Source organism: Convolutriloba macropyga, chromosome 12 (genome assembly GCF_964194025.1).
Source record: "Convolutriloba macropyga chromosome 12, txConMacr16.3, whole genome shotgun sequence".
Lineage (NCBI taxonomy): Eukaryota > Metazoa > Xenacoelomorpha > Acoela > Convolutidae > Convolutriloba > Convolutriloba macropyga.
In genome coordinates, this window is record NC_134479.1 from 8,213,434 (window position 1) to 8,233,051 (window position 19,618).

A 19,618-nucleotide genomic window follows, 5' to 3' on the forward strand; every position below is an offset into this window, starting at 1 on the left:
TGTCCAGATGTTGACAAAAGTTAAGACTATATGTAAAAGCTACTTGGGCCAGATGTTTTGATTGAGTAGTAAATGCTTTGTTGAAAAGTCCATGTCTATAGGGAATCAGTGATGTGCTGTACGTAATCTAGTGTGGTGGGGAAAAGGAAAAATTAATAGCTTGATTCTGAGTTAATTCAACTTATAATTTTTTAATGTTTTTTATGTGTTTTGATTTGGTCTGGACATAGGCACTTTCCATCTGGGACGGTCTGGACATAAAAACTTTCCGTCTGGGACAGTCTGGACATTTCGACTTTCGGTCTGGCACCTCAGCCTGGGTTTGTATATATATTCGTGCTTATTTGACATACCTGGACCTCAAAATCTTTGAGTTAATCTCATAGATAGCTTTAATTTTTTTCTTGTACACGATTCCTTCCCTGGTTTGAACCCAATGTTTTAATGTTTTTCGTTATTATTTTGAGACAATTAGGTGCACTTCTTTTTCAACCTATGTCTACCAAAAAACTCGATATTTATTGTTTTGGTCATTTTTCCTTAACAAAATGTACTGTAGATGCTCACGTACACCTTCAACGTTTAAATTTTGGCCAATCAATATTGGCCAATCAATAAAATTTTGGCCAATCAATATCCTTTGCAGAGACTTTAGTGGTATAACTGAAAGCAGACGAAGAGTTAACCGATTCTTACAGACAACAATTCAAACATTTTTCTTGTCGGGGAAAACTGAAGTCCTACGGCCCTTTTTCGTGTTTACCGTAAATTCACTTTTCAAATACGATAAAATTTATGTGTTCGTAAGAAAATTTTTAGCATCTAGGTATCAGAATAACACAACTAAGTCACTCCAAAAGCATCTCAAAGGACAGAAAATGAATTCCGTAATTAATTCAATTAAAGAATGAAAGTCTAGTTTGGATGACAAAACACCCAATGCCAAAATAACAAATGTGCCAAAATACCCAATGCCATTACACTTAATTTATTCACTTGAATGTTTTTGTTCATTGCTGCGACTAGAAATTATAGTACTCTGTATTACAAGCATATTTTGATAATTCTGCCGAAAATTTAACCACAAATTGTTTGGTTGTGATTGTTTCATATCAAGTCATCCAGGCTGCTGAGGCATGGTCATGGCCCTCAAGGCAAGACCAAATGCACTAGCTAAATATTATGAAAATTAATCATTTTATTAGTTTCAACATCAGGATAAAATATTGGGTCTGTTTTGGGCATACTGACACATTGGGTAATTTGGCGTTGGGTATTTTGTCATAACACAAAAGTGCTTAACAAAAGTCAGCAAAAACAATCATTATTTTTTCATAAAGACTTGAATTTTAAGGTTGCAGACGTTTACGGTCGCGGACAAATTTAAGGTTGCGGACAAATTTAAGATTGCAGATTTTCTAGAATGCGATTATGCAAAAATAGAATTTTTCCAAACAAATTATCTCGTTTTATAAAATTCTTGATAACATCGTTTTCATTTTTTTCCAGAAAAAAGCAGTAAAAAATTTGTAACGGAAAGAATTTTGAATTCGTGCTGCTGGGTTTGTTGTGATTTTTTTTGTTTTGAATCATTTACTGCCCGGACTGAACTTCAAGTCTTGATCAGTACTGATTCAGTGAAATGACAAATCTTGAATCAATCCTGCATCAGCGCTCTGATCAAGTCACTTTTTAAACTTGGCACGTTTTAAATCAAGTCTTAGGTCTTGGCAAGCCTTGAGTCAGGTCTCGTTCAAGACTTGACAAGTCCTTTTGCAAGTCTTGGCCGAGACCTTGAGAAATTTTGAGCAAGTCTCGGCCAAGACTCGACAAGTCCAGACAAAGGTTTGGGTCGAGTATTGAGCACAGTATTTTTTGTTGGTTTGTTTTCGTTTAGTAACGAAAGACGAAGGCCGCCATTTGAAATAGCCTGCCTCGAAAAACTTCAAAGTGAAAAAAGCACAAGACAAACGAGCGCTTCCACAAAGTTCACTTGATAGATAATACAAAAAAGTGCTGTTATAACCAAAGGATACCAGTCGTGTCCACTTTTTTGCCAATTTTCACATCTGACGTTTGGTATATGCTCAATGCAGAAATAGCTTGGTCAGATTAGCAAATTTCTCGTAAATTTTGTTGACCAATTTTTTTCTTATTTCGAAATGCTTTATTTTTAAGTAATTTCTTCATAAAACTGCGCGATAATCAAGTTTTTATATGTCTTGGCCGAGACTTGATTTAGTCTTGACAAGTCTTAAGCAAGTCTTGTCATGCCTTCACAATTCTTAAGACCTGAGATAAGATGTGATAATTGCTGATTTGTCAATTCAACACGTGTATTTCACTGGAGAAGTACTAATCAAGACTTGAACATCGCTCCGGGTAACTATCGGCGACTGAAATTCTTTGCTATTTATTGATGCTGCGAGTGATGTGCAGTTAAAACTAACACACAGTTGACCAAAACTTTTGTGAGTCAAACATTTTCAGCAATAATGAATCGGGTTTAATTTCACTCTTTTCCAATTAATTCTTGAGAGTTGTTTTTCAATGCTCCTGGACAAAAAAAATGAAACTAAAAATTTTGATTTTTCTTGAAATCTTTTTCATCACTACTAAATGATTACATGAAGTAAATTGAACCCAATGAAAACACCATGGACATATCGATTTGTCTGGATAACTTTGAAAACAGAAAATCCTCAGTGGCCGTATATATAGTGATCTTTTTATTCGTATGGACACTATTCATAATTATAATTGTAATATAATGCGCTTATTTTGCATAGACAACAAGAAATTCAAACTAAGAAAAGGTTTGATTGGGAATGTAGAAAAACTGATTTGAACGGCTTTTTATGGATTTTTTTTTGAAGAAAAAGATGCGTTTTTTAATATATCTCGTAAGAAATTCTAATTTGCGCGTCATAGATTTACGTAAAATTAAACAATAAGACCCGCATTATCGCAAAAGTTTGGTCAAATTGGTTGTGGGCGTATCATGTTTTTCGATGAAAAAAATACCCATCAGCTCTCCGTTTCGAGACGATGTCACAATAAATCTTGACCAAATTTCGGGTCAAGTATAGAGCACTGTATTTTTTGTTGGTTTGCTTTAGTTTAGCAACGAAGGAAGAAGGCGGCCACCTCAAAAACTCCGAAGTGAAAAAAGAAGCACGAGACAAACGAGCGCTTCCACAAAGTTCACTTGATAGATAATGCAAAAAAGTGCTGTTACAACCCAATGATACCAGTTGTGGCCACTTTTCTGGCAAGTTGGTTTTGGCGTGAACTTATGAGACATCTGAAGTTAGTATGTGCTCACTTCAGAGATAGCTTGGTCAGATTAGCAAAGTTCTCGTAGATTTTATTGACCAATTCTGCTAATTTTGAAATGCATTAATTATAAACAATATTTTTTTCATCAAACTCCGCTCTTACTGCGCAATATTCAAGACTTGCCATGTCTTGACCCCTAAGACTTGAGTTAGATTTGACAAAACTTGAGCAAGTCTTGACATGCATTCACAATTCTTAAGACCTGAGATAAGATGTGATAATTGCTGATTTGTCAATTCAACGCGTCTATTTCACTGGAGAAGTACTAAGCAGGGCTTGAACATCGCTCCGGGTAACTATCGGCGACTGAAATTCTTTGCTATTTATTGATGCTGCGAGTGATGTGCAGTTAAAACTAAGACACAGTTGACCAAAACTTTTGTAAGTCAAACATATTCTGCAATAATGAGTCGGGTTATATTTCACTCTTTTCCAATTAATTCTTGAGAGTTGTTTTTCAATGCTCCTGGACCAAAAAAAAATGAAACTAAAAATGTTGATTTTTCTTGAAATCTTTTTCATCACTAATAAATGATTTCAGGAACTAAATTGGACCCAATAAAAACACCATGGACATATCGATTTGTCTGGATTACTTTGAAGAAAGAAAATCCCCAGTGGCCATATATATATATATATATATATATATATATATATATATATATATATATATAGTGATCTTTTTATTCTTATGGACGCTATTCATAATTATAATTGTAATATAATGCACCTATGTTGCATAGACAACAAGAATTTCAATTTACAAAAAGGTTTGATTGGAAATCTGATGATAGGATAGTTTTTGAACAAACAAATTGGAAGGCCACATTTACATTTGTTTAATTGAAGTAGTCAACTGTTCAATTAAGCCTCTTTAGAAAAACTGATTTTGACGGCTTTTTTGAATTGTTTTTGATTGACAAAAAAGATGCATTTTTTAATATATCTCGTAAAAAATTTATTTGCGCGTCATGGATTTTCGTAAAAGTAAAGAATAAGACCCGCATCATTTCAAAAACTTGGTAAAATTGGCTGTGGGCGTATTATGCTTTTCGATGAAAAAAAAATACTCATCAGCTCTCTCTTTCAAGACGATGTTACAATAATAGGGTTGTACTCCTAAATACTTAGACAAAATTTATCAATAACTAAAATTAAAATTTGCAACAAGAAAATCTTCAACCATTGCAAAAATTATTAGAGATACGCAAAACATTAAATACTCGGTAGCTAGTAAATGTGAAATTGTAAAAACTAGTACAGATTGAAAAAAATCTTTTGCACAAAATTTTTCGAATTAAATACAAAAAGTATACATGAAAAAATGATATAGTTGTTGAACCTTATATTAAAAATAGCCAGATTTTTGCCGAGCCAACTCTACAAAAAAGAGACTATAGAAAAGAGAGACCAATCCCCAAAAAAGGAGTGGAGAATGTCTCTCAGTTGAAAGTATAGTTTTGGTCAGCAGATGGATAGCACCAAAAACCATTATCTGAATGTTTGTTGGTAAATCTTGGATGTTGAGAAATATTTTAATAACACGAATACTAGTATTATCTAGCACGTTTGCAGCCGTCATTTTTAACTCTAATTGACTCAAATCCTTTGATCTCTTCGCCGATTCTAATCTAATCCTTTGATTTTGGAGATTCGTCGCCAGTTTTTGGATTGCTATTGTCACTATAATTCGCTGCTGAAATTGGCGACGAAGGAACGGCAGTTTGGCCGGTGATTTTCGCATTGTCTCTGATTTCCGCAATTTTGCTAAAACACGAATACCAACGAAATTTGTAAAAAGTTTGATATTTTGAATGGCTGAAAAACTGAAAATTTATATACAGAAAACCACAGTGACCAAACAGCATCAAAACCGTACAATAATCAAGCATGAAAATTAAATTAAATTGAAAATCGAACTTTTTTTCGTATGAACGAAAAAATGGATTTCAAATTTTGATATGCCAAATTTAGTTATAATTGGAGATCGGCAAACAAAAATTGAGGTGTTCAAATATATCTTAAGACTGCTGTACATCACTCCTGATAATGATTCTTACTACTAAAATTCTTATCGTTATTGTTTTTCTGGCTCCATTTGTGATCAGTGCTAATGACCATACTATGGAGCAACCATATATTGATGAAAATACTGAAGCAAACAATTGGCCTGAATGGTCAATACCATTTTATGTTTTTATTATTGCGGTAAGATATTCACTTGCAGATGAAAATAAAACACTCCAGGGCATTCCATGTGCAGGAACAATTATCCATACTCAATTTATCTTGACAGCTGCAGTATGTATTTACGATCCAAAATATGGTGAGTACAATGATTGCAGTTTTTGATACGTTGAAACGTGAACTTGTTGTTCCGACCCCACTTGTGGGGGGGAACTATATCTTCAAATGCTTGTTTTTGTTCAGTCAATTTTGGCCGATCGAATTATTCATCGTACCCGGGCCGAGGAATTTGGCCAAAATTATGTAAGATCAGCGGCAACTAGCGTTGACAAGTCGGAAAATTCACCGCAATTTTCTTACATAATTTTGCGTTGAATGCGTTGAATTTGAAGACAAAAATTCAACGCATTCAGCGCAAAATTATGTAAGAAATGGCGGTGAATTTTCCAACTTTTCAACGCTAGTTGCCGCTGATCTTACATATTTAGCGTTGAATTTAGCGTAGATCTTACATATTTAGCGTTGAATTTAGCGTAGATCTTACATACTTTTGCGTTGAATTTAGCGTTGATCTTACAAAAAATCAATGCGTAGAACTCTGGGTATGGGACACGAACCACTAACCTCCTGTTTACTTGTCGCCTCTTCTACCATTGCGCCACCGTACCTTGGGTTCCTTAAGAGCCGCAATCCTTATAAAGCGTAGATCTTACATATTTTGCGTTGAATTTAGCGTAGACCTTACATATTTTTGCGTTGACTTTAACGTAGACCTTACATATTTTGCATTGAATTTAGTGTAGAACTTGCATATATTTCGTTGAAATTAGCCTAGATCTTACATATTTTTCGTTGAATTTAGCCGAGATCTTACATAATTTAAACGTATTCAACGCATTTATCATGTGAGAAGTACTGGGAAAAATTCAAGTTTTTTTTTAAGTTTTGAAAAAAATTTGAATTCCTAAAATGGTCAGAAATGGTTTTTGCACCGTAAGAGAGCAAATGGTTATTTTTTTGCTGACTTCATTTTTCTCAATTGTGCAGTATAGGGGTCGAAACAGTAGAAAAAACTAATTTTTCGAAAAAAAACTTGAAAAAATTGAAATCTTCAAATGGTCTGAATTGGATTTTGCACTCTAAAAGAGCACTAAAAAAAGATTTTTTCTGACTTCATGTTACTCACTTTTGGAGTGTAGGGTTCGAAATAGTGAAAAAATTAATTTTTCGAAAAAAAGTTTGAAAAAGTTTTAAAATCGTAAAATGGTCTGAAACGGATTTTGCAGCATAGGGTCAAAACAGTTAAAAAATTAACTTTTCAAAAAAAAATTTGAAAAATTTGAAATCGTAAAAGGCTCTCAATTGATTTTGCACTATAAAAGAGCACTAAAAATGATTTTTCTCTGACTTCTCGTTTCTCACCTTTGCAGCATAGGGGTCGAAACATTGAAAAAAATTAATTTTTCGGAAAAAAAACTTGGAATATGTATGATTGGCGTTGAATGCGTTGAATTTATGTAGGATCTACGCTAAATTCAACGCTAAATATGTAAGATCTACGCTAAAATTCAACGCTAAATATGTAAGATCTACGCTAAAATTCAACGCTAAATACGTAAGATCTACTCTAAAATTCAACGCTAAATATGTAAGATCTACGCCAAAATTCAACTCAAAATTATGTAAGATTGGCGTTCAATGCGTTGAATTGATGTAAGATCTACGCTAAATTCAACGCTAAAAATGTAAGATCTACGCTAAAATTCAACGCTAAATATGTAAGATCTACGCCGAATTTCAACGCAATATGTAAGATTGGCGTTTAATGCGTTGAATTTATGTAAGATCAACGCTAAATTCAACGCTAAATATTTAAGATCTACGCTAAAATTCAACGCTAAATATGTAAGATCTACACCAAAATTCAACGCAAAATTATGTAAGATTAGAGTTGAATGCGTTGAATTTATGTAAGATCTACGCTCAGGCGTAAATCTTACATAAATTCAACGCATTCAACGCCAATTTTACATAATTTTGCGTTTTTTAGCGTTGACACCTCGGCCCGGGTAGAGAAATGTGAGCGGTATCATTAAAAAGCTCGTTCAGCGTAGAATTCAAAATTAAAAAGATTTTTTTGAATTTCGTAGTTTCCGAAGAGTTATCGAGGTTTTGTGTGAACATGTGAAATTTGTTCACTTTTAGCACGATTTTTTTCAATTTAGCGTAATTTTTGTTCAAATCAAGGCTTTTCTATTAAAAATTTTTTAGAAAATTACATTTCATGCTACAAAAAGAAACAATTTTGTGTTACCAGTATATCAATAAAAAGGCTAGTTCTGGTCACGTGAGGAAGTTTACTATGAAAAAAAACTCGAATTCAATTTGAGAGATGTTTTTTTAGAAAATTTTTCCTATTTATTATTGTTTTTTTCGCCATTTAGAGACTTGTCATTTTCATATCGAGGTTCCATTAATGACAAACTTTATTTACATTCAAATGATACCCAATGAAAAAAAAATCGTTTTCAAGCCATCGCTCATGTCTTTTTTGTCTTCGACTCTGATTTTATATAAAATTTTAATGAAATTTTGACTTTCTTTTTGAGATTTTACTTAATTTTGGGGACCCTATTGCACAAGTCTGCACAAGACTTACCAACTAAAAGTTGATTCGGTTTTCTTATGTGCAATAGGTCAACCTATATAGCGCTTTGAGGGGACAGCCAAGGGCTGTCAAGACTTTTAAAAAAATTTTTAAATTTTTTTTTCAATTAACCGATATTTAACTAATTTTCATGAATAGTAAGTCAGTCTCAGTAATGACAGGAGCCTCATCGTTTATACTTCAACCAAAATTAATTTGGTAAGTGGTTTTATCTGCTAACCATGGATTTTATGACTTCGATAACACGAGTTTTCGAAATTTCAAAAAGAAATTGCGTTTTTTTTTGTAGTTGTTTTTCCTTTTGAAATCTTATATCATTATCTTTGTATTGTTGCCTCTTAGTTCCAATTGGCTTAAAAAGACGTCCGAAGGAGCATAGATAAAATTTTCCGATAAAAGATTATGGATTAAATGGCTTCGACACTTTCTTCTCAAATCTCTGCCGCTTTTTTTTGGTTTTTGCTTGTGTTTGTTGTTGTTTTCAAAATCATAGGACTTATTGTGGTGTCTTATTGATGACAAAATGTTGATGACAAACATCCGTGTCTTCCCCTCAAGTCATATAGTAAGGTATATTTTTACTTCCGTTGAAAGCTCTTGAATTTAATGGCTGTTAAGACTTTAAAAATAATTTTTAAGAATTTTTTTGGACTTCATTCAATCTTAAATTAATTTTCGCGAACTCTAAGTCAATCTCAGTAAAAAAAGACCTCGATATTTTCTATTGCAACTGAAGTGATTCTGGCGAGTGGTTTTATCTTCTAACTATTGGTTTTATGACTTCGCTGCCACCAGTTTTCATAATTTTTTTATTAATTTTTGGATAAATTTCTTAAAACATTGGTTCACTTTGAAATTTTATCACTTTATCCTAGTATTGATAGTTCTCAGTGGCTAAGAAAAAGCGTTCAATGGTTAAAAAAGATTGGCTTTTGCCTGCCTTTGCTGTTGTTTTCATAGTCATAAGACCTATTTTGATGTCCTACTGATGACATAAGACTAACAAACATCTTTTTTTCTTCACTGAGGAATAACTTTGCGTATTTATTGACTTCAGTTGAGAGCTATTGATTTAAATGGCTGCTAAGACATTTAAAATATCTTTTTTGGACACCAACCAACACGAAACTTTTTTTCATGAACTGTAAATCATTTTGTGTAAAAGACAGGACCCCATTCTTTTTATTTGCAATTTAAACAATTTGGTTAGCGGTTTATCGGCTAACTAATGGTTTCAAAACTTCAATGCCTTGAATTTTCATAATTTCAAAAAAAATCGAATTTTCTTTGTAATTTTGGTTCCTTTTGAAATCTCATCTCGTTATCCCAAAATTGAAAGATCCCATTGGCTTATAGAAGTAGTCCAATGGACCATAGAATTAGTTTTCAGAGAAACTCTTATGGTTTAAATGGCTTCTACACTTTCTTATCGCACTTTTGTACTGAATTTTGGGTTTTTGCAAGAATTTGTTGTTGTTTTCATTATCATAAGACTTATTGTGATGTTCTTTTGATGACTTATGATTGACAAACATCCTTGCCTTCTCATTGAGGCATAACTTAGCTTATTTCTATCTTCCGTTGAAAGCTATTGAATTTATCGTCGTTGGTAAAACGTGTTTTCTAAAAAAATTCTTGGTTTTTTTTATATTTGTTCATACTTGTTGATTTTTTGAAGTCATTTTGTTAAAAAAAGAATAACCCCATTGCTGCTAAAAATTTATATGGGATTAGAAAAAATTGAACTGAAATTTTCTTTTTTATTGGCTTGGACACTTTTCTCGCTCAAGTTTTTTTGAGTTGCGGTTTTTGCCCTTTAATTCTTCTAGTAATTGTAACATGGTGACTGGTCTCATAGGCTTCTGAGGATTGAATGAATGATGTTGCTCAATGTACTCAATTTTTAGCGAATAGTATTAAAGTTTACGATATTGTTCGCTAACAAACATTTTTTATACTTTTCAGTTTTTGTTCTTTTTGTCAGCTTGTGTCACGTCGTAACTCATGCTTTGTTTGTTGGACAATATGCGTTTTCATAAAATTTTGTGAGTGGTCAATATTTGTTTTTCTTTTTCTCTTCTTTTATCACATTCGCTGAAAAAATGTTTTTTTTTGCTTTATTTGGTTCTTGTTTTTTTTGTAGTCTTTTTATATGCAGATCTTGTGAGCGCTTTAATGAAGCATGGTATTTTGCAACTCAATTAGTGGTTCGGTTTTGTTTTTTAAAACTCATACATCTATTTTTAATTATCTCATAATTAGGTTGACAATTAAGGCAAAAATGTAGATGATGTCGGGTCGGAACACCATGTGCCAACGCACATTAACGAGCATCCTTGTTCATTATTTCTAGTTGAACACCTACTCAAGATCTAAACATTATTTAATACAATAAATTTTTCGAGTACCAAGAGAAAGATTTCCACTATATTAATCCAGGTTGATGTGCGTAAGGCGAGCGATGTCTGAACAGACCCACTTGACTCAATCGCACACCGGGTAGTGGCAGGGACTATTGGTATTATGTATTCTTTTAAAACAATCGAAGTTTTCGATGTTTTTCGAGCTCCTCCTCCAAAAGTATTGTTATTATAAAGTCAAGTTTATTGACCTCAACAAAACAAAACAAGGCTAGCTTTTTAGCGTAGTTTTTTCAACAAGCGTAGCATTTTAACAAAAGTAGGGCACTGTTTTTCGGGAAGGAGTCGCTTCAAGTGCTATCTAATACCTATTGTTCAGCATAAATAACGTATCAAGTTAATGATGTTTAAGAGACTGACGGAAAAGTTCTTTGATGCTCAAAAAAGTCCAAAGTGACTTTTTTTCTTGAAAAGAGCCTTTTCGAGAAAGGTTTCTTAAGCTTCAACATCCTGACTTTTCGATTATTTCTTACCACTTTTAAAAATACTCTTCAAACGTCATAAAGCAACCGTTTGGTTTCCTTTGCATTAAGTTGCTTCCTTAAGTGACAGTTTGTCTTTATAGCAGATTTCAGGTAAGTGAGAGCCTCATTGAGGCTGAATTCCTGATATATTGAGTGAAATTAATGCGAGCCGAAATGAGAGTGGACGAAACAACAAAAGTTGAAAGCAATTTCATCGAAAGAGAGAAAAAATTTTTTGAATACAAGTCCAAACTACAATTGTCGTTGTAAGACCAATTTTTATTTATATAAGTGCCAGACAATAAAAAATGCAGTTTGCGAGTTTGTTAGAATCAAACAACAGGCATAAAAGATAAAAACCAATTTTTGTTTGTTTTATTGTGCCAAGATATCCAATGGCTGCGAGATATCCAAGATAATATTGCGGAAAGCTATCCAAAACAACTTCGCAATATGTTTGGTTTCTCACTGCAACTTATGGCAGCTGTGCTTATCGCAGCTATCAGCAAACGGTATCAGATGACCAAAGGAAAAAAATATGAGAGCAAACTTTTAGCTGTTGCAAATAAGTTCAAACCATAAGAAAGCAATGGGCTAGCCCCCACAATTTATAAAATTGGTGTTCTATTAAGTAAAGTTTTGACCACGATACGGATGAATCTCAATGTTATGTCCTATACCTATATAGAACCCATTGATTCAAACAGCGATTTGCGTATCTTCAATGGAAAAATTGACGGTCAAAAAATGCTACCGAGAGTTTCAAAAGCAAAAACGCCACACCTGTTGCTGCAGTACAGAAGAAAAGTTCACCATACAGCCAAATTTTCTCTAAAATGTTTTTGAAAATTGCTTCGGAATTGTTGCGGTCGAAACAGCAACAAAACTCTTTGTTTTCATTTTCAGTAGATGTAATCCATGAGCCTTTCAAATCCAATTTTAACAATAGACGTTGTGATACCTGACGTATATTTATTTCCTTAATTTCATTGATGCAGTAAATCTTATACGATGTCCTAAATTTAGTTCATTTATTTTAACCTTCAATAATTTGTTCAATTTGTATCTTATGATCTTTCGTTAACTGTCTGCTTAGTTTCCCGCTCCGTGATCAGACATGTCTGATCACGCATTCACGTTGCTCTTGAGTGCTTTATGTTTTACAATTTCATTCTCTTGATATTCTGCAATTCAAATCATTTCTGCAAATCTTCTTTTGAAAACCCGCTCCGCGAGTAAACGCAAGTAAATTGAATTTGGATCTCGCACCGCGAATCGACAATTAATATTCTTTCCGCATACTTGCACCGCAAATCACTACGCTAAACAGATTAAGTACGACATGGCGCAGTCAGCAACCAAAAGAACACCCCTTGGAATTGACCCTTTCTGGAACAAACCAACACCGGATCCCCCCTTCGCTAGGAGAAGTGGAGGGTACAGTACAAACTGGCACTCTTGGCCAAAGAAAATATCATTTTGGACACGCTACTCGGTCCAAAACCAGAAATGGTAGAGCTACCTCTAGAGCCAATCTACGAAGAGATCATAGTGGGTGCATCTGCACAATCAGAGAGGGAAAGGAACGCGCGCAACGCGCTGCGAAAGATGAACTGGCAAAACAAATGTCAACGCTTAATTGAGGTGGGCATCATGTGCGGCGACAAACCGTGGTCGTTGGCAGACCGCAAAACAGTCTCCCTCCTCTATCTGAGCATCGAGATAGAGGGACGTCGCATCCTTAACTGTAAGAACCCGCACATCATGATTGACATTCTATCTACTGTTAACTTTTGGAAGATCGTGGAGGAAGCATTCATCCGCCAACGTAACATAACGTTTGACCGACATGTTTTCTTGATTACAAAACAGCTTAGGGGAGAAACAGTTGAACATTTCTACGGTAAACTAAAAGAATTGGCGGAAAACTGTGATTTTGAAAACAAAGAGGAGACCCTAATTCGAGATGTTTTCATCACCAATCTGATTGACCCTGAAATCCAAAAGGAACTCTTAAAACAAACGGTAGAACCGCGACAGGCGTTAGAACTCGCAATTAATATGGAACTCGGGATGCGGAATCAACATCAGATACACCAACATAATAAAATCGTTGTTCCGGCAAATGTTAACGCCGTTCAGTTCAATAATAACTCACGAAAACCGTATTGGCAGAACAATAAAAATGTCTGAAAACAAAATAATTGATCAACACTCTATTGTTCCAATTGTGGCGGAGTTTGGCTCCCAAATCATCGTGAAAAATGCATTGCTAAAGGGAAAATGTGCAATAATTGCGGGTTACTAAAACACTTTGCAAAGGTGTGTCGTAAACAACTGAAGACCACAAACACAAAGCCACAAGACTCTAAGAAAAAGATGGTTCGTGTGGTAGACGAAGAGCCACACCCAGAGGACTCTGTAAATTTCGTTCAACCAGCAAAACTCTATGAATCAGACTACAGCAGTGGAGAGGAAGATAACACGGTCGCAATGATTGAAACGGCGGTAGAAAAAGTCGAACCACTCAATATGCCTCTCAAGATCGGCAATGTCAATACAACCCTACTCGTGGACTCCGGGAGTGCATGCAGTATACTTAATTATTCACTCGCGTCACAAGTGGTACAAAGCAGCCCCCGTGGTTTCTGGATTCATGAATCAACACCACCACAACTACGGACCTTTTCGAATGAACCTATACAAGTAGAGGGGAAGATCCAAGTCCCTGTCAAAAGCAAAGGCTGGGCATGTGATACAGCCAACTTCACAGTCGTAGCCGACGATTTAAAGTCCTTAATAGGTCGTGATTTGTTCGACCAACTTGGACTTGCTGTAACTCAGTCTACATTTCTAAAAGGTAACAGTATCAACAACATTGCATCTCCTGAATTTAAAGAACAGATAGCCAAAACTTTTCCTGGTTTGGTATCACGTATTGGAAGATCAAAAAGTCATGTATCAAAATCTAAATTTCATAAAGATTTTCAACCTAGACACCAAAAAGGTAGACGTATTTCCATCAATCTCCAAGACAAAGTTAATGCGGAACTTAGAAAATTGCTAGCTGAAAAACATATTATAAAACTTTCAAGTTGTCCAGATAATTTTTTTATATCACCCATTGTGGTTACGGTTAAAAAAGACCAAACGATAAAGCTTGCACTGGATTCAAAAGTTTTAAATAAAACAATTCACAAGAACAAATATCAGATGCCAAACATTGATACGCTAATCGAATCAATATCTCAACAAATAAGTGCTCCCGCGTCGCAAAACATCACGTACTTTTCTATGATCGATTTGAAATACGCATACAGCCAATTAAATTTGGACACTAATACCGCTAATCATTGCAACTTTAATATCATTAGTGGAGATATGACTGGCACTTATAGATTTCAAACAGGATTCTACGGACTTACAGATATGCCAGCTGAATTTCAAAAAGCTATGGACTACACTCTAATTGGTTTGGAAAATACATATTGCTTTTTGAATGATATGCTGATAGTTAGCAAAGGTTCTTTGAATGAACACAAAAGTTATGTAATGAAATGTCTCCAACGTTTAGACGACAAAAATCTTAGGATAAATCTTCCTAAATGTCATTTTGGTAAATTATAAATTGATTGGCTTAGGTATCATATTTCACAATTGGGTATCTCGCCTCTCGAATCTAAAACCGCTACAATTTTGGCTCTCGAAGCCCCGAAAACTTTAAAGAAATTCCGTTCATTTTTGGGATCTGTTCATTACATTGGAAAATTCATCCCTAATCTCGCTCAAATAAGTCATCCTCTCCGCCCGTTACTGCGAAGTTCTTCGAAATTCATTTGGACAGCGGAACATGAGAACTGTTTTAAAGAAATTAAGACTCGCATAGCGAACGCAACTGCAAATAGTCACTACAATCCGCAACTCGAAACACGCGTAAAATGTGACGCGTCCCGCTCTGGCCTTGGCGCTGCTCTTGAACAATTAACGGTAGATGGGTGGAAACCAATTGCATTTGAGTCTCGATTTTTAAATTCTTGCGAGGAATGCTATAGCGTAAATGAACTTGAACTTTTGGTTGTAGTCTGGTCAACAGAATATTTCAAAAATTATCTATATGGAAAACATTTTAAAGTGATTACAGATCATCGCGCACTTCTCTCAATTATGAAAGAACATAGATCTAATAAGTCATATAACAGTAGATTGACCCGCTGGGTCGATCGCCTCCTTCCATTTCAATTTGATATTGAACACCTTCCTGGGGCAAAAATGGGTTTGGTAGATTATATCTCCCAAAATCCGTCTCAAAAAGCTAAAAAGATTTCTACATACGAAGAAGAATTTATTGTTGCAAAACTAAAATTAATCTCGAAATCAAATAACGCATTAGAGCTAAATACCAAATATTCCGCATCACATTTACACCAGTTATTAACACATCATACTCTCGCTATGCAGAACACATCTAAAACTAAGATACATGAACTCGCATCGCAAATTACACCTAAATTTGAGACCAATACCAATTCAATAATGTCAATTAGCACTCACGCTACCCGAGTAAGCGAACATGTATTTAGCAATTCACTCACCCCGTGAGATCAAGCCTCAAATAGTATTTGTCGATTAAACAATTTAAAGTATGTAACACCCGTGTCACAAAATCCACTTTGCACCTCTCTCGCTCTGCAAAACACCAGCAACAGCAAACAATTAATCCAATTTAGGAATAAAGTGACATTTGCGCAGCGCGAGCATCAAATTACTCAATCACAAATCTCGCCAATTAAATCACATTCCACAAATAGCTCTAAAAGTCATCACCCAAAATTATGATCAGTGCTTTTTGCCCCTTGTAATTCAAGAAATCAGCTGCATCCTCCTAAACTCAAAAAATTTAATCAATCACTATCTGTATCTAAATATGTTAACTCAATAAATAGTAAAATGCCTTCTGAAAAGAGAATAACCCGAGTTAGATTTAACGATGCCTCCCGCGCAGCGGATCAACAATCCACAAGTGGAAATACAATTCGCCCCGCAAGTACGCGATCCAATTTGTCAAACAACTCTCGCACGGCGAATCGAACAACGCAAAAACTCAAGTACATCCCGCGAAGCAAGTACGCCACTTAATACTACCCCAACATCCCCAACCCATTCATCAAACGCCAGCACCCCATTAATCCCGAGCCCGCATGTACCCACCTTCGAGTATATAGTGTCGAAAATATTTAACAAGTCCCTAACAGCTTCGCTAACCAGTAAAGACGCGGTATTAAAAGAAGTCAGAGATTGCATTTTGACCAACAACGAAAGCCGTTTAAAAGCAATCAATCCCTATATCCACTCATATTGGAGGGACCTCCACGTTCGTTCCAGGTGCGTTTGCATAGACGAACGAGTGGCTATTCCGAAAGTGCTACGCGAAGCGCTCATTGATGACATTCATTCAAGCCACCCGGGCACCTGGGGCATGATCTGTATGGCTATACATTGCTGGTGGCCTTACATGCACCGTGAGTTAATCGTCAAGGCCACTGAATGCAAAACCGTACGGTAATCGGTAAGAACCTTATATCAGTTATTCCCGCCAAGCAATTCACTCCCCACATACCATGTGTAGAACCAAATCAAGAAATTCAAACTGATTTTGGGGGACCAATTTTTGATGAAAAGGGCAATGAAGTGTACTTTTTGGCAGCAATTGATCGTTTCTCTAAATACCCAACTGCATATATTTATGATAAAGCTAATGGACCGAACCTTCTGAAGTTTTTGGACATGTATATTGAAACTCATGGAATCCCAAGATCTATCCGTTTAGACCAAGCAAAATGTTCAGTCGGAAATCAAGAAAAGACTTTTTGTAACAAAAACAACATTGAAAATATCGAAGCACCTGTAAATGATCATCGTGGTATCGGGTTGGTGGAACGACTGATTCAAACAATTAAGAATAGACTTGCATGTATTAAAGAAGAGGAATTATCTACACGCGCCTTTCATGAAAAAGCATGCATTAAAGATAATATACCAATTATAAATACCAATTGCAAATATGTAAACAAAGAACAACAAAGACATCGCCCTTCGAAGCACACTTTGGAAGAAAGCCTAACACCCCGCTAAGCGTGATAGCAACTAAACCTAATTTGTTAAACTTGACATACAAAAATAATATAAATCATTATTTAGACGAGGACACAGTGATGCCAGAGGAGATACTGCCTGACGAAAAGTGGGTCAACGGATATCGCAGTGATATCGAGGTTGAGATTGGTATGACTCGAGCGAACACGGAAGCGAAGTCCAGAGAGCGAGCAAGTACAGATGGAGAGCCAAGATTTTTGAAGACTAAGGCGATTCGCCCTATCCCCCAGAAGGAGCGCGCGGTAGAACTGAACCTCGCGCGAAAAGTGCATGGCAAGAGACGCTCGAAAAAGAATCTGGAAGACTTATATGAGGTACTTGCTCCGGGATCCCATATACTCAAAGTAAGCCCCACAACATCCACCATAAAGGAACCCGGAAAACCAGTGGTAACAGTTCGCAATAGCGATATTGCGAAATTTGGTACGCAGTTGGAGAGACAAAGACCACTGAAGGCTTATGCTGATCGCAGATGACCTAGATTTGGCGAGAAAACTGCGGAGGAGCTGATTCACAGCCATATAAAGGAGTTCACCCGAAAACAAAACAAAAAGGTGATAAAAAAATTAAATATCGAAGGAGAGAACCGGGGTTTCGGGGTTTCGTCTACGAAAACAATATATCACGCGCGATGCGGGGACGAATCCCGAAAAAACCAAACTTTTCCGCGATGCGAAATCAGCAAACAACAACTTCACTTAGCGAACAACACGCATCGACATCCACTGCTCCGGCTCCAGCACCTCAAGATACGCGAACTTCAGATCGCACTCGTCGAAGCCCATCCTATTATGGATTCAAAACTTCCCCGCCAAATTCTGATATCCTGCGTCCACTAAAGCAACCCCGCCGAGCGGGAGATGTGGAAAATTTCGCACCACCAGATACTATCATAGAGTCAGTGCAACAAATCGCTGAAAACCAACCAGAGGAATCAAACGTATCTCCTTGTATTGGCCAGGTATCATCAACCGCACCTCGAAATACACCTCTACTCTACATGGATACCCCAACGCTCGTACGATCGACGACGGCACTGGATGCGGAGGAACAGAACTCAGATAATGAAGAGTGGAATATCTAAATTAGTCTAAAACTGCAAAACACTTCATATTTTATTATTTACCGTATTTATAGCTACGATAACCAGTACATATATTGATATTATCTATTTTACCGGGGACCTTGTATTAATTTGTAAATATTGTTATTATTTACATTTCGAAAATTGTATTCTACAATTTTTCTTGATGCAAAGGGTATGTGATACCTGACGTATATCTATTTCCTTAATTTCATTGATGCAGTAAATCTTATACGATGTCCTAAATTTAGTTCATTTATTTTAACCTTCAATAATTTGTTCAATTTGTATCTTATGATCTTTCGTTAACTGTCTGCTTAGTTTCCCGCTCCGTGATCAGACATGTCTGATCACGCATTCACGTTGCTCTTGAGTGCTTTATGTTTTACAATTTCATTCTCTTGATATTCTGCAATTCAAATCATTTCTGCAAATCTTCTTTTGAAAACCCGCTCCGCGAGTAAACGCAAGTAAATTGAATTTGGATCTCGCACCGCGAATCGACAATTAATATTCTTTCCGCATACTTGCACCGCAAATCACTACGCTAAATAGATTAAGTACGACAGACGTAATCCGCGTTAAAAAGGTTAAAATTGGGCAAAAATTGTCAATTTTTAAAAAATATTTTTGCTACTAAAACTTGGTCCGTCGGATATTAGGGTTCTGTGATCAAATTAAAAAAAACAACAACGCAAAAAATGTAAGAACACTAGTTTAATAAAGGAGATAGCAACAGATGAGTTCTGGAAATATCAAAGTTGTGCATCAAGCTCCGCATATTCATGATTTTTGGATAATTTCTTCTTAGGTTCCTGCCGGAAAAACGCAGTAGTTAAAAATTATTTACAGGAACAATAGCAGAAGTCTTTTTATGTGGGAGTTCAAATCGCCTCTTCAAGAATCTAACTACTCGTACAATTCCTTAAATGGCAAAATACCTCCAATTATTAATCGTATGACAGAAAAATCATTAATATGCTCTATTTGCATTTTGGCGATACCTATTTTTCTGCCTAATTATATCGTCAAACTAATGATGTTTAAGGGGCTGATAACGCCTCTTTCGGACCAGTACATCAATGCGTGACAGGACATACAGCACTTCACGATCGTTGATGAAATAGTGCTGATTAAGGTTTTTATTGAAAAGAGATTTTCCAAGAAAAGTTCCTTCAGCTTCAACATCCTTATGTGTCGACAACTTTATACCTATTTTAAAACACTCTTCAAGAGTCTCAAAGTAACCGTTTGGTTTCCTTTGCATTAAGTTGCTCCTTTAACTGACATTTAATCTTTATAG